This window comes from Cheilinus undulatus, linkage group 14 (genome assembly GCF_018320785.1).
Source record: "Cheilinus undulatus linkage group 14, ASM1832078v1, whole genome shotgun sequence".
NCBI classification, from domain to species: domain Eukaryota; kingdom Metazoa; phylum Chordata; class Actinopteri; order Labriformes; family Labridae; genus Cheilinus; species Cheilinus undulatus.
Genome location: NC_054878.1, coordinates 45,025,363 through 45,039,472, shown reverse-complemented (window position 1 = coordinate 45,039,472; position 14,110 = coordinate 45,025,363).

Sequence of the window (14,110 nt, the reverse complement as noted above, 5' to 3'; positions counted from 1 at the left end):
TCGGTGTCAGAGCAGAGGATCTCATCAGTCTTCACTTCCTGTCCTGAGTCTGAAAGTTTACGCTTCAGCAGCGTCGTTCTCCTCCCATAGTCCTCGCTCTCAAACACTCTCACACTTCAGCTTCTCTTCACCTTCACTGGACTGTTCTCTGAGATTTCCTCTCTATAAACAGAGAAACCACCTCTCTACCAGGACTTAAAGGGCATCTCTGCAGAGTCAGAGTTAATAGAATAATCAGAGAATCCATAATAGTTTAACAAAGGCATTTATCAGCAGAGATGTACTCTCAGTATTGGAACACAGCTCGGGGTCGCAGACCGGACTACAGGAGATACACGGTGAGTGTCAAACTGTTTAATAGCTTCCTGTCAAATATTTACTGAACTCTCCAGAATAAGGTATAAATTACTCTACAATCCTTAGAATGAAAATGAAACTTTCTTTCACAGCTTTTAACTAAAATATTTAGTCATTTAGGTTGATGTTTCAGTCTAATTTCTCTTAGTCTCTGTAGATGAAGGGGAGGCTGACACCTCTAACTTTTGAGCTTGTAGAAACATCACACTCCCTGTGTTATTAAATATGTTATATTCAAGTGGAAGTGGGAGTGTTACACTAACATGACATAACATATTTGAAGAATGTATGATGTGTAGTCAGTGCATTCAGAAACACAATTTTCCACATTTTAATTAAAAAAAGAAAAGGGACATTTGTATCATTTGTATCCAGTATCATGTGGACTTTGAGCAGAAGTGAGCACAGATAAAAATTTACAGTTCTTAACTATTATCTCTTAAAAGAAGCCTGACATATTCAGAAAAGTTCATTGTATTGGATAGATAATTGTATCTCTCGTATGGATATTGAATTAAAAAAAAATCTCTAGATATCTGCTTTTGAGTAAATTTTAACTTTAGCTATGTGAAGGATTTGTTAAGAACACTACGTAAGGGCCTTTCTTGGATCAGAAGAAAGCCATTCTAGCAGCTTAGTAATCAGTCAATCAATCAATCAATCAATCAAACTTTATATAGCACTTTTCACACATGAAAATGTAGCACGAAGTGCACTACACACGGACAGATAAATTAACAGAAGATAAAAGGAGGTATGACCCAAACCCACTCCATTTACAGTATTGGCAAAAATGCATCATAAATAAGACACTAGTAGGACAGGAAAATGTCTGTACCCAGTACGCACAGAGGAAACGCCATCTTGAAGGTTTAAAATGAGTTAACACTGGAGGTTAGGTTACAGTGTAAAATAATGAAAGAGTGCTGTAATGAGAATAAAAACACTAAAAGGTAACAGCAATACGCTCAAACAGGGAAATAAAACACTTAAGAAGAACTTAGGGAGAGACGGTAAAACAAGAGGATAAACTACTAAAAGATAATTCTGAAATTAAATACCTAACCTGAAGTCCTGTTATTTAAATAATTCAATAACAGGACTTCAGGACCTCTCAGGGTCAGAGAAGATCCTTTGATTGGGCCTTAGGGACAACAGGACCTCAGGAACTTTCTGGACCAGAGCAGAGCTATGAGTGGGCTTTAGTGAGAACAGCACCAGAGGAGAGCTATGATAGGGATTGGTGAAACAGAACTTGAGGACCTTAATGGACTAGAAGAAAGCTACAAATGGGACTTTGCTCATCATAGTCCAGCTATTTGTGGGACCTGGTTTAGACTAAGGATGTTCTCAGGTATCTAAACGCCTATGTAAAGTACATTTAACTGACTAGTCTAAAGAGGAGAAAATCCTTGGAGAACAGTCACATTCATAACAGGGTCATTGTGTTCGTGGGTGTGATGAGAGCCTGATATACACTGTGGAGCGAAGCTAACATTTGCAGCTAGCTCTGCTAGCCTTTGTTCCTCTTTGCAGATTAATATCATGCTTTACTGTGAGGCCTCTTTTCACTTTGATGAGTAGTTTGACTCTCAACAGCCTACATACTACTTTATTTCCATTTTCTACTTAAAAACCTGTGAAACTGTTCATGCTACACGCTAACTGATAAGCTTCTCATATTTAGGTTCTGTAAATTGCCAGAGCAAAGCTCAGACAGGAAGGCAGCGGCCATTAACTGAACCACAGTGCCCTCTAGGGGCGGGAGGCTTCATTACAGTTTAAAAGAGCATCAAACCAGGATTTCAAGCCTGTGTTCATTAAAACATAACTCATCTTGCGCCGGATAATTTGATACAAAAATGTAATGATGTAATCTTTTAATCTTTTGCATCCTTAGTTAAAACAAGATCTTCCTGGATCATAGAACACCATCAGTGACTTAAACCTGCAGTACTTTATCTGCATCATATTTTTGCCCTGCATATATGTGGCGGACCAAATAAGAGCTAAGACAAAGTGTCTGACAGAAAAGTAGAGTACTTAGATTGTTTCTTAAAAAAGCAAACATTACTGCAGCAGTTTTAAGCTCAGTTTTTCCTCATAAAATGGCAAAATTACTATACATGACTGATCTGGTCTACAGTTATGCTTAGCTCTAGGGATGTAAAGATACACTCCACACACGATTTGATTCGATTTCAATTGTTTTTAAGAGAAAACTATAAAATCAAAGCATACATTAAAGACTAACCATGAGAAGGCTAGCCAGCTGAAAAAGTTGAGATTTTATCTCCAGACAAACTCAACTGAATGTTTATTGAAACCAGTCACATCACACGTATTAGGCCATCAGTAGTGATGTAATTTCTTCTGCATAAATCAGGTAAAACAAACTGAACAATCTGAAATACTGAGTTATGAACCAGGTGAGTTTTCTTCTGTCGGCCTGCAGGTGGTGGAGGGGGAGACTCCTCTTCCTCTTGGTTCGGCGTGTCGCCGGAAGCGTCTTCGCTCCGCAGGAGAGGATGACGAGGAGGTGAGAAGCTGTGCCACACGGCCCAACCCCGAGGGCTCCCTGTCAGCCAGCGAACTCAGCCGCTATGGCAAGCCGGAGGAGGAAGAGGAGGAGCTACAGAGGCTGTGTCAGCGCTGCCACATCATGACCTCACAGCTGAACAGACAAGCTGCTGCTCTGGCCGACACGGCGGCCCTGAAGGTCAGAGACAACACTCCTATGTAATAATTATTAGAGAAACTGAACAGTCAGTGTTCTTCATGGCTTTCTATGTTATTGTTTCTTAGCTGTTTAATTTTGGTATCATCCCCTCACCTGTGTCAGACTATTCCTACGGATGTGTTGTCTTTGTGCGCTTTCCCTTCTGTGATGCTTCCAAACACCCATGACAGATATATGGGTACATTTTCGAATAAAATATTGGGCAGTAAGATGTAGTTTAAATCGATATCAATATGCTGATTTTGTTAGGCCAAGTGAGGTTGCACCCAAATGTAGGTCACAGATTCAGAGGAGTTTGAATGTTAATGAGTGTAATTGTAGAACTGTCGATGGATGGAGGATCCAGACAGCAGAGTTCATTTTCAGCAGAGAAAAAACAAAGTAAAAAGCACTTGAAACAGTGACTAAACACAAAGGTCTTGGCTGCCTTCTACTCACTCTGAACCAGTGATCTAAAGGTGAGTGCTGATGAGTGGATGTGGATCAGCTGTGCAGGTCTGAGCAGGTGGAGGACATCAGTAATCAGGAGAGCGTTCCTAACAAGTTCCAGGGCATGGCAGGAGTCACGACAGACCCTGGTAGATTATTTCTTTGTTGTAACAGTGTCTCTTGGCAATAAATCTTATGCCATTGGAAAGTCTGTTCATTTCCCTTTTAAATGGTGCCATATTTGTAAGGAACATGCATTTGTGGGATGAGCAGCAGAGCTGAGTATGTGGGTTGCACCTTCTCTGCTGATGCCAAACAGCTTATTCTGATATTAACTCTTGTTTGGTGGATTTGATCATGAAGGTATGTAGAAAAAGACATATTGGCAATTTAACAATGTGTTCAGTAGAAGAACCATACACAGCCACAACAGCCTGGCTCCTCCTCCTCCTCATGCTGGTCTCCAGCCTGGTAACACACTGCTGTGGCATGGCATCCCATTCTTCAACCAGCATTTGTCTCAAACCAGCCAGTGGGGTTGCGTTGGTCACTCTGACATGAACAGCACAGGACGTTCCATCCTCTCCACTCCCAGATTCTGGAGGAAGTCTCTGATAAACCCTGCTCTGTAGGGGCCAGCCTCGTCATCTTGGATATATCTGCATTGAGATTTCCTCCAATGATGATGAGCCTCATTTTTCCAGTGAGGGAGATGCCGCCATCACACTGCCTCTCCCATAGTGTTAATTTTGACAGCTATTTTTAATTTTAGCTTTAGTCTTAGTCTTAGCCTTTAGATTTTTGTCATTTCTGCCCTTTATTGTTTTAGTCGACATAAAATCCAAAACAATTTAGTCTAGTTTTAGTCCATAAAAGTCCTCACATTTTAGTCTTTGCTTTTAGTCCAAGCATTTATTTTCTTTCCTAAATCTGGTACCAAATCATGGTTATGTGTTCTCTGCACCCTGCCAGACTTGGGGTCCCTGCTTTCTACAGCTGAGAGGCAGAAGAGCTACAGCTGCATTGCTTTTTGACAGATTTGACAGATTTTAAATGTCTGACTATTACACTTGAGTCTAGTTCTAGTCATTTTGATGAAAACTAAACTAAATTTTAGGCTGTTTTTGAATTCGCCTACTATACTAGCAGTGTGTACTGATTTGCCCAAAATGTAGTATGCAGCATGCAAACAAATGTGAAAGTTGCAGTATGCAAAAAATACCTGGATGACGTACTGATTCGGGAAAATTTCACAGTATGCATCGGCCCAGTCTGCTTCTCCTACCGTTACCCACAATGCAAAGCGCCAGGTGAGAGTTCGTAATGATGGAGAGCTGCGAAACTTTCACTGGAGCAGCTGACAGTTACAAATAGAAGTGCCATTACTTTTTTATCTTTACCTTTTTTACAAGAACTAGCGAAATAAGTTCTAATAGGGTCACTGTTGTTTTTGTTTTGCCGTAACGGCCGGAAAGGTGCTGGCAAGTGTGTTCTTTCACTGCGCTATACATGCTAAGCTAAAAACAATGGCTACAAAAATCCCCCTAAATCAAGTAAAAACACTTCCCAGATTTTTTCTTTACATAAATGAATGGAAAACACTGTAGCATCGTTTGCAGTTGACCAGGGTGTGACGTACTTCTGTATACCAGAAACCAGCTAAACCGGGCCAAGCATACTACACAATAACGTCCAATAACGTGCATACTACTGTCGAACACAGTATGCAATACATACTGCATACTGCGTTTGGCAGGAGTATGCAGCAAGCCAATTCGAAAATGGCCAGAGTCAGTTTTAGTCATCAAAGATCTGTTTGGCTGGTCTTAGTCTAGTCTTTCTCGTGAAAAAAAAGGGCTGTTGACGAACAATTTTAGTCATAGTTTAAGTCGACGAAATTAACACTGCTCCACCATAAAATGCTACTTTATCTGTGCAGCAATCAGCACAGCTCTCTCCGAGTCTGCTCCACACTTTGACCCTGCAATCCAGCTTCCCTAGGCTGAATCTGGACTCATCACTGAACTTAAAGTTCCTCTACATGTTTAGGTTCAGGTGCACGTGTTGCAGACACCAAACAGGCCTGAAAGTGAAGGACAACAGCAGAGAAGATTTGGCAAATTTTTCATAGGTGCAGCCCACATACTCAGCTCTGCTGCCCATCCCTCAAATGCATGCTCCTTACAAATGTGGCACCATTTTAAAAGGGAAATTACAGGTTTTCAAGTGGTATAATATTTATTAACAGGAAGCATTGTTACAACAAATAAAAAATAATCCATCAAACACAAATTTCCTTACTTTTTGTTCTAAGTTTATTTTACAGGCAGCCTTGGCCAAGATGGCTGCACAGGAAGTTTCACACATATGAAAAGCAACTCACTAAAGCAAAGATTTCAACAAATTATGCGTCATTTAGCAGTAAAACGTGAATACACCGGGCAAATGTTTCTGAATTATGTTCTAAACTTTCGCAAACTGATACAACACAACAGCTTAAGGTGAGCCCTCAGCCCAGACCGAGATGACGGAGCGGGAACATTAAAAGTTTGTTACCAAAAACAGAGTGCTTGAGTACTTCAGATATGATGAATCCATCAGAACAAAGGTTCACCCTCAGCCTTGTCAACATCAAAATATAGGGATGTAGCCGATGCCTCATACTGAGACAGTTTTTAGGAGTTTGTGTGTATTTGTAAGGTTAAAAAAGGCCAGATACTGAGGGTTTAGGGCTTCTCTTTTTGCTGCTCTGAAAACAAATATCCATGCCCATAGAACACACCAGCATTAATCTAAGGATGTCAGAATGTGAGATGTGATTTCTGGTCTCAGCCCTGGTGAGAGTGAGTGCAGAGAGAAGTGCAGGAGGATTCGTCCCGCTGCTGATCTCTCAGAGTCGCTGACGTGTCGAGGCCTCGCTCACTCTGAGAAGTTCACTTGATGCTGAACTCGACTGTCAGCTTTCTCTGCCGGGGCGAGAGAGCTGCTCTTACTGTGGTGTTAACTCTCTCTCTCTCTGGTCTCACCGTCTCTCTGATTTATTTGATCTTCTGACTCCACTGCCTCTCTCTACATCCCTCGCTCGACCCCTCTGATCCTCACTCCACCGCTCATTCAGTCACACTTTGTTCTGATGAACACGCCACACTGGGACGGTTTTTCTGTACCTTTAAAGGCCATTTAGTGATCGACCATTTATAATGAACTTTAATTCTGAAGTCTATGTTCTTAAAGGGATAGTTCAGATTTTTTTAAAATAGGCTTTTTATCAGTAACTGCAAATATGAGCCACCAGGCTGATGCTATAATTGCTGATCCATGTGTTGTTATGTACTTTCTTCAAGGAGAGCCTATTAATGAGAGCAGTAAGGGGCCCAGTGATTTAATGTGTAGGTCTGGGCTCTGTTTCAGACTCCCTGGTCTTTGTGAGATGTCTGAATCCTGCAGAGGAACAAAACAGTTATTTTGGGAGAACTGTGTGAAAATCTTTTACATTTAGGTTTAAATGTAAGCCTTGCATGTTTGTCATGTTGCTGCCTGAGAATCCACCTCAGCTGTAATGTGATTGGCTGTTTGCTGATGATGTCAGACTCTCTGTATCAGAACCAGACCGTCCTGCTGATGCAGAGAAATCGCCTGCAGATGTGACCTCATGGTCCCAGTTTATTTCCCATCTGTTCTGCTGATTTAGTTTCACTTTCACCACAGCAGCATCTAGTGGCTGTTAGAGGAACTGCACCCAGCATAACTCTGGTCTGTAAGCTGATTGGTCAAAGCTGAGATGGAGAGAATCTTACGAGGCTCAGTTCAGATTGGACTGAGAGTTTCAGGTCATTGGAGCAGGAAGTGAAGGTCCCGCTGTAGTAAAAGCCCCTGAGGTCCTGCTCTGTCAGCAGGAAGGCGACTCAGTCAGCTTTATGAGCTCCACACCCAGACCGATGAACGGACCTCAGTCAGCTTGACTGGAAGTGCTGAGTGCCAGAAGTAGAGTCTGTCGGGCTTGTAATTATTCAGATAATCATCACAGCAAAGATTAATGATGATGGAGCGATGTATTAACAAAGGAGGAGTCTAGTTTAGAGTTTAGAGCTCAGAATGTTCTGGTTTTGTGTTTTAATGGCTGCTCGGCTGACTGACTGATGGCAGAAGAAAGCTTTCCACAATATTTGGAGTGTTCCTGTGGGAATGTGGGCCCATTCATTCTGTAGAGCAGGGGTCATCAAGTACATCTGCACAAGAGCCAGATTTAGTCTTAACAGAGACTCTGGGGGCCAGACTTTTTAAAAAAAAAAAAAAAAAAATATTTAGGCATAATTAATGTATTATTGTAGTAATATTTGTATTCTCTTTCAAATCAGAGAATGGGCCTTCCCAAATTGTGATTCAGTACCTATATCAACTCATTTTTGACACTTTTTAACCCCTTTTCACTACATAATTTGGCCATTCCTGCAACATTTTTTGCCACTATTAACCCATTTTTGATACTTTTTGCCTCTCTAACACAATTTGTGCCATTCTATAAACCCCTTTACCACTTTTCCTTCTTTTTTTTTCTTTGTGGCACTCTTTTATCCATTTTTACCACTTTTTATCAATTTGCTACTTTGTAACCCATTTTCATTGCTTTTTTTGCACTATTTTACACTTATTTGATACTTTTAGCCCTTTTCCTCTCTTTTACCCATTATTGCCACTTTTTGACCTCTTCTAACTCCTTTTCACTGCTTTATTTGGCCATTTTTGCAACATTTCTGCCAGTCTTAACCCTTAAAAAAATATTTACCCATAATGTCTGACAAGGGAATTTTTGTAAAAACAGACTAAATGTTAAGTCACTCTAAACTTTTTTAATATTAATTTATCTGCTATGGACATGAAATGCCAAAAGTTACTCTTAAAACCACATCATCTTCTTTTCCTCCATTTCTGAATTTCATGATCTTCTGGGGGCCAGATACGAAGGTTTGGGGGGCCTGATGTGGGCCTAGGGCCACCAGTTGATGATCAGTGCTGTATGAGGTCAGGCACTGATGTTGGACCAGAAGACCTGGCTTACAATCTCTGATCCAGGACATCCCTAAGGTGCTGGGTGGAGTTGAAGTCAGGTCTCTGTGCACCGTTATTAAAGTTTCTAAGTTAAAGTTTCTAGTGTTTCTTGCTATCTTATCCTTCCTTGTTGTGTGATTACTTGGATTTATTCTCTCGGTGAGTTTCCTGTTTTCCTCTCTTGGCTTAGTTGGATTTTTCAGTTGAACTTTTCTTTGGTTTAATTTGCTCCTGGACTTTTTTGTTGAGTTCCTCTATTTTTTTTTTTTTTTGTCTTATGTTTCTTTTCCTGGATATTCTTTCGTTTTCCACCCAGCTGTGACAGAACTGACTCTGTACAGAACAATGGCACCCTGAAATAGAGGTACAAACCCAACCATGACCTCTGTGACCGTTACACCCCTAGTCACCACTCATCACCTTCAGCATGGCCGCCATGAACAGCTCAGGAGAGGACAGAGCTCAGAGTCACTCCTCGCTAAGCTAACAAGCATCAGACGAGGCCGCAGCCTGCGGCGGGGTTGTAACTGACTCAGAGAGACTTTTTCTACATTTAGATCCTGATATTTTCCCAATAAAGATCTAAATGTGGCTCAGACTAAGTGATGAAGAAAGGAGTCACACATGCAGTTCTGTTTTAATTAATCATAGGTGAATATTTTGGAAAATGGGGTTTACTTCTCCATTTTTCCTGTCCACTCATAGACGGTGAACAGAAATAAATTAGCTGAGTGCTGGTATGAGAATGAACCTCACAGTCTGAGGCCCTGGTCCTCACTGGGTTCTCACTGGGAAACAGTGGATTCTTCCCTCTGGATGGGAAGTGAGTCTTGCAGTTTTGCAGGAACTGTTCTGTACCGTTGGGGTGAAGAGGGAGCTTTGTGGAAAGGCAAAGCTTTCTATTTACTGGTCGGTTTTCGCTCCAACTCTCCCTTATGGTCATGAACTCTGGGTAATGACTGGAAGAAGGAAATCACAAGATTCCTCAGGATAGTGTCTGGGCTCAGCCTTAGAGAGGGAGAGGAGCTCAGACATTTGGATGAATCTCGAAGTAGAGCCGCTGCTCCTTCACAATGAAAGGAGCCAGTTGAGGTGGTTCAGGCATCTGACCAGGATGCCTCCTGGTAGAGGTCTTCTGGGTACATCCAATTGTGAGGAGACCCCGGAGCAGACCCAGGACTTGCTGGAGGGTTTATATATCTCATCAGGCCTAGGTGCACACTGGAATGAGGAACTGGAAAATGTTGGGGAGAGGGAATTCTGGATTGACTTGCTTTGCCTGCTGCCACTGCAGTCCGACCCTGGAGAAGTGGAGAAGTGGTCTCCTGTCCTGCTTTGGCATGGGTTTGCAATCATTACAGGTGGGGTTGAGCTGCACTATAAGCCGGTGTAAACAGTAGCTGTTGCTGCTGTAGCTCTAAGCTCAGATGAAGCTGTAGAAAAGTGGCAGTTTAGTCAGACCTCAACCATATTTCTTTATTAAAACAAGAACAAAGAGCCACAGTGAAAGCTTCTCTTAGCAGAGAAGATGTTTTTCACATCTCCTGATAGGCTTCAGGATGAACTTTAGCCACTGACAAGCTCTGCATCCAAACCAAAGCAGGCAGAGAGGGCAGTATTTTGCACATGGCTCACCTCTTTACCTGAGTTTCAACTCAAGTTGGTTTGTTTGTTTTAGAATTGAATGCTAACTTTTGGCCTTTTGCAGAGCATGATTTTTCAAAGAAGCACCAGTGTCTCCAGTACTGCTTTTGTATGCATTTTGAAATCGTTAAAAATGCTTTAAAATACTTTCTGAATTAGTGTTTAAGTGTGTGGGTGTTGCAGCAGGGTTTCTACTTTGTACAAAACAGAGGAAATGGATGCAAAAATGTGATTTCATTAGCTGTCACAGTTAAAAGCATTTAATGCTCACATTTAGAAAGCACTGGAAATTAAAAGGGTTTAGCATATGTAGATTTTCATTCAAATACTGCATGAGAAATGCTCTCAAAAAAGTCTAATTAAAATGATCTCCAATATGACCTGCAGTTCTGTAAATGTCCTCCAGATGGAGCTAGTGCCTTTACTAAAGATTTCCTATGAAATGATTGAATAATTCAAACAATAACACAGAGATGATTTGGATCATAGAAACTTTAATCCTTTTACATGAGACCATTTAACTCCTGGTCTGTTGTCACAGCAGCAGGATTTGGAGAGCTTCCCTGGTTTTAATCTTTCTGTTGATTTGATTTTCTCCTGTTAGCTGGAGGCTGGGGGTGGTGGTGGAAGTGGGAGGTTGATTGTGTCAGCGGCTGGATGCCCGGGCCCCAGGGACAGCTGTCCCGCTGTGAGGAGCCTCAGAGGACGCTGACGCTGCACTGATAAAGCTTTATGTATGGATGTTTCACCTGCAGCCAGACGGCTTCACTTCAGAGCTGCAGGACGCTCTGCAGCAATGTGTTGTACCAGATTTATGAAAATCAAAGGTGGAAAAAGAGAAAGGTCTGACCCAGTGCTTCCTCATGGTCTGTCCCTGTTATCCAATGTCATCTTCATTTGACTCTACACAAGAGACATGCAGAGTCTAGTTTTGATGGAGCTGCTGCTGCATGCATCAGTCTGCACGGAAAAGATCAACCCAGTCAGGAAATACACATAAGAACATGAGAAACATAAGAAGTGATCTGTTGTGGGTTTCAAATGGAACTCATGAAGTCCTGCAGTAAACACAATAGAGTAGTGTCCACATGATCTCTTCTTTTGAATGTTTAACCACACTAATATTGAACTAAATTCAGTTGAATGAATCCATCCATCCATTTTCTGCTTATCCCATTTGGGGGTTGCAGGAGGGGCTGGAGACTATACCAGTTGTTACTGGGCGAGAGGCGGGGTACACCCTGAACTGGTTGCCAGTCAATCGCAGGGCTGGCCTATAGAGATGGACAACCAGGCTGGTACTGGTACCGTGTCTGTGCTGGATTTTGATAGTCATTCCAAGGAACAGTCAGGGGGAGGGAGATTTGTGGCTCTGGGAGCTCAGAATTGTATCTCTGCTGTTTGTGGTTCTGTTGGCTTCTCAGCTGGGGACCTCCAGCAGGCACTGAGGTGGTTTGCAGCTGAGCACGTGGCATTTGTTTACAACTTTGGACCGCAAGAGACTTTTGCCGTGTGAACACAAACGAACCAAGTGACAACTGAAACAAATGTATTGTTTTTGCCCCTGAATCGGAACAGAGCAAACGAGCCACAGGTGTGAATACACCCTTAGAGACAGAGTGAGGGGCTCAGACATTTAGAGGGATCTTGAAGTAGAGACACTGCTCCTTCACATCAAAAGGAGCAAGTTGAGGTGGTTTGGGCTTCTGATCAGGATACCTCCTTGTGGAGGTCTTCCAGGCACGTCCGACAGGGAGGAGACCCCCATGGCAGATCCAGAACTTGCTGGAGGGATTACATATCCCATCTGGCCTGGCCAGAATCCCTCAGGAGGAACCGGAAAACATTGCTGGGTGGAGGGCTCTCAGGGTCGGCGTACTTCACTTGCTGCCACCATGACCCAACCCCAGTTAACCGGATCAAATGGATGGATGGAAACTTACAAACCCCATTAACTAAATATCTGTTTTCAGCCCCAATAAATGAACCCTTTATGTTTAAGACACAGTAACTTGCTTTAATGAGACATCAAACTTTGTCAAGCTATTACAGCCTTGTACTGTGAGAGTTGTTCACATGTTAAAAAAGTTTTGTTTTTGTCAGCTCTCCATGAACAGTGAAATTACTTAGAGTTGGATCACATGACCCCCTTCTGAGGGGTTGATTTAAGAAGAACCTCTTGGAATTTGTAAAACTTTCCAAAAGTGATATCAACACTCCTTTTTCCATTTGGGAATTCTGAGCTAAGCTTCATGGCTCTATCGGTATTTTAAGACTGAAAAAACTTCCTGTTTCATGGCGGACAGATAATCTAATGTCTACATTACATGCCAGTTAATTCAGTTTTGACAGACATTGATTTTTATCTTTGCTCAAATGTAACAAATCGACACAATTGTAATAGCTGTTACGTCTGCGGAGAGCAACTGCTTATAAGGAAACATATTAGTTTGCAGGTTTTACAAACATCGAGCCACTTCTTCTACTACTAATAATAATCCCCTCTCTTCTAAAAGTTGTACTATTTGAGTAAGAACATGTTGTGTTCCTCAGATTCTCTGCTGTTTGCAGGTTCTCACTGTGCAATAGAATAAAATAGACGTTTTCCTGCTGTTCTGCTCTCAGCGCTCATGATTAATGAGGTAATTAGCGTCCAGGGAGGGGAGGTCGGCGTTTACCTTCAGCCACATCAAACACACTTTAAAAGAGTAATTAGCATTCAAACTCCCTGACGTCCACAGAGAGGAATCAGAGGGGAGATTAATGTGAGCGTCACCTGTGATGAATCAGTTTCCTCTGTTCAGAAAAATATCATCCATAGAGGGAGATGTTTGTTTTGTCTGTTCATGGATCAGTTGAGTTTGTATGAATCTAAGTCAGAGGGGCTCAAAGACAAACACACATTCTGCCTGAAGATGCTGGTCCCGCTCAGAAGGAAAAATCTATGATCATATTTCCAGAAAAATTCAGGTGAATTCATGGTTGTGACAAGACGATTAAATCCACATTGATTCAGTAAATGTCTGCAGAGGAAAAGCTTCAATCCAAGGCCGGTGCATATATTTAAGGATGTATTACACCATTAAGTTCAGTTTTACACTTCTTAATGAAGCATAGAGACGATGGAAATTCTTGTCTAGTGTCTTTAACGCCATGAACACCTGTCTAACTCCGAGCGCCATTTGGACCAAAGCATCTGCTAAATTACATTGTAAGATTACTACATATCGACCTAAAAATTATTCCTGGAGAGTTCCCAACCCCGCGGGATAGCCGATGATCCCAAGCCCTTTAAAGTATCTCAGGAACCGTCACATCGTCATACTTTTTCAATCCAGGCACAGAGGGCGTCAGTTTATTCAGACTTCTTTGACCCTACAAATGCACATTTCTATCTCCATGAAAATATGACTATTTTATTATGCTTTATGATGAAAAATGTAGCAGTCTTGTTTTCAGTGCTCCATTTCCACACCGGAAGTAAAAGACAACAGCTTCCTGTCAGCATGGCGGCCAATCACGATGCTCCAATGTCATGCTTTATTTTTTTCTTGGCAGCAGCAACCAATCAGGGCCAGCCAAAGATCAAAAAGAGACAAAATAGTTACTACCAGTTTAAAAGTCAGAGAAAATAGGCTCAGTTAACGAAAAGCTGATGTTTGGACTCCTTAAATGGGATTCATGCACATGCTGTGCTCTAGAACCGGGTGTCAAACTCAAGGCCCGGGGGCCAAATGCGGCCAGCAGTTCAGTTGTACCCGGCCCACAAGATTATATCTTAATAAGAAGTGGCTCACCCAGATGAGGTCTGCAGATTTCCTATAGTATAAAATTGTAAATGTAACCTTGAAGATTTAAAACAAACAAACAAAAAAAAAAACCTTGTTAAGT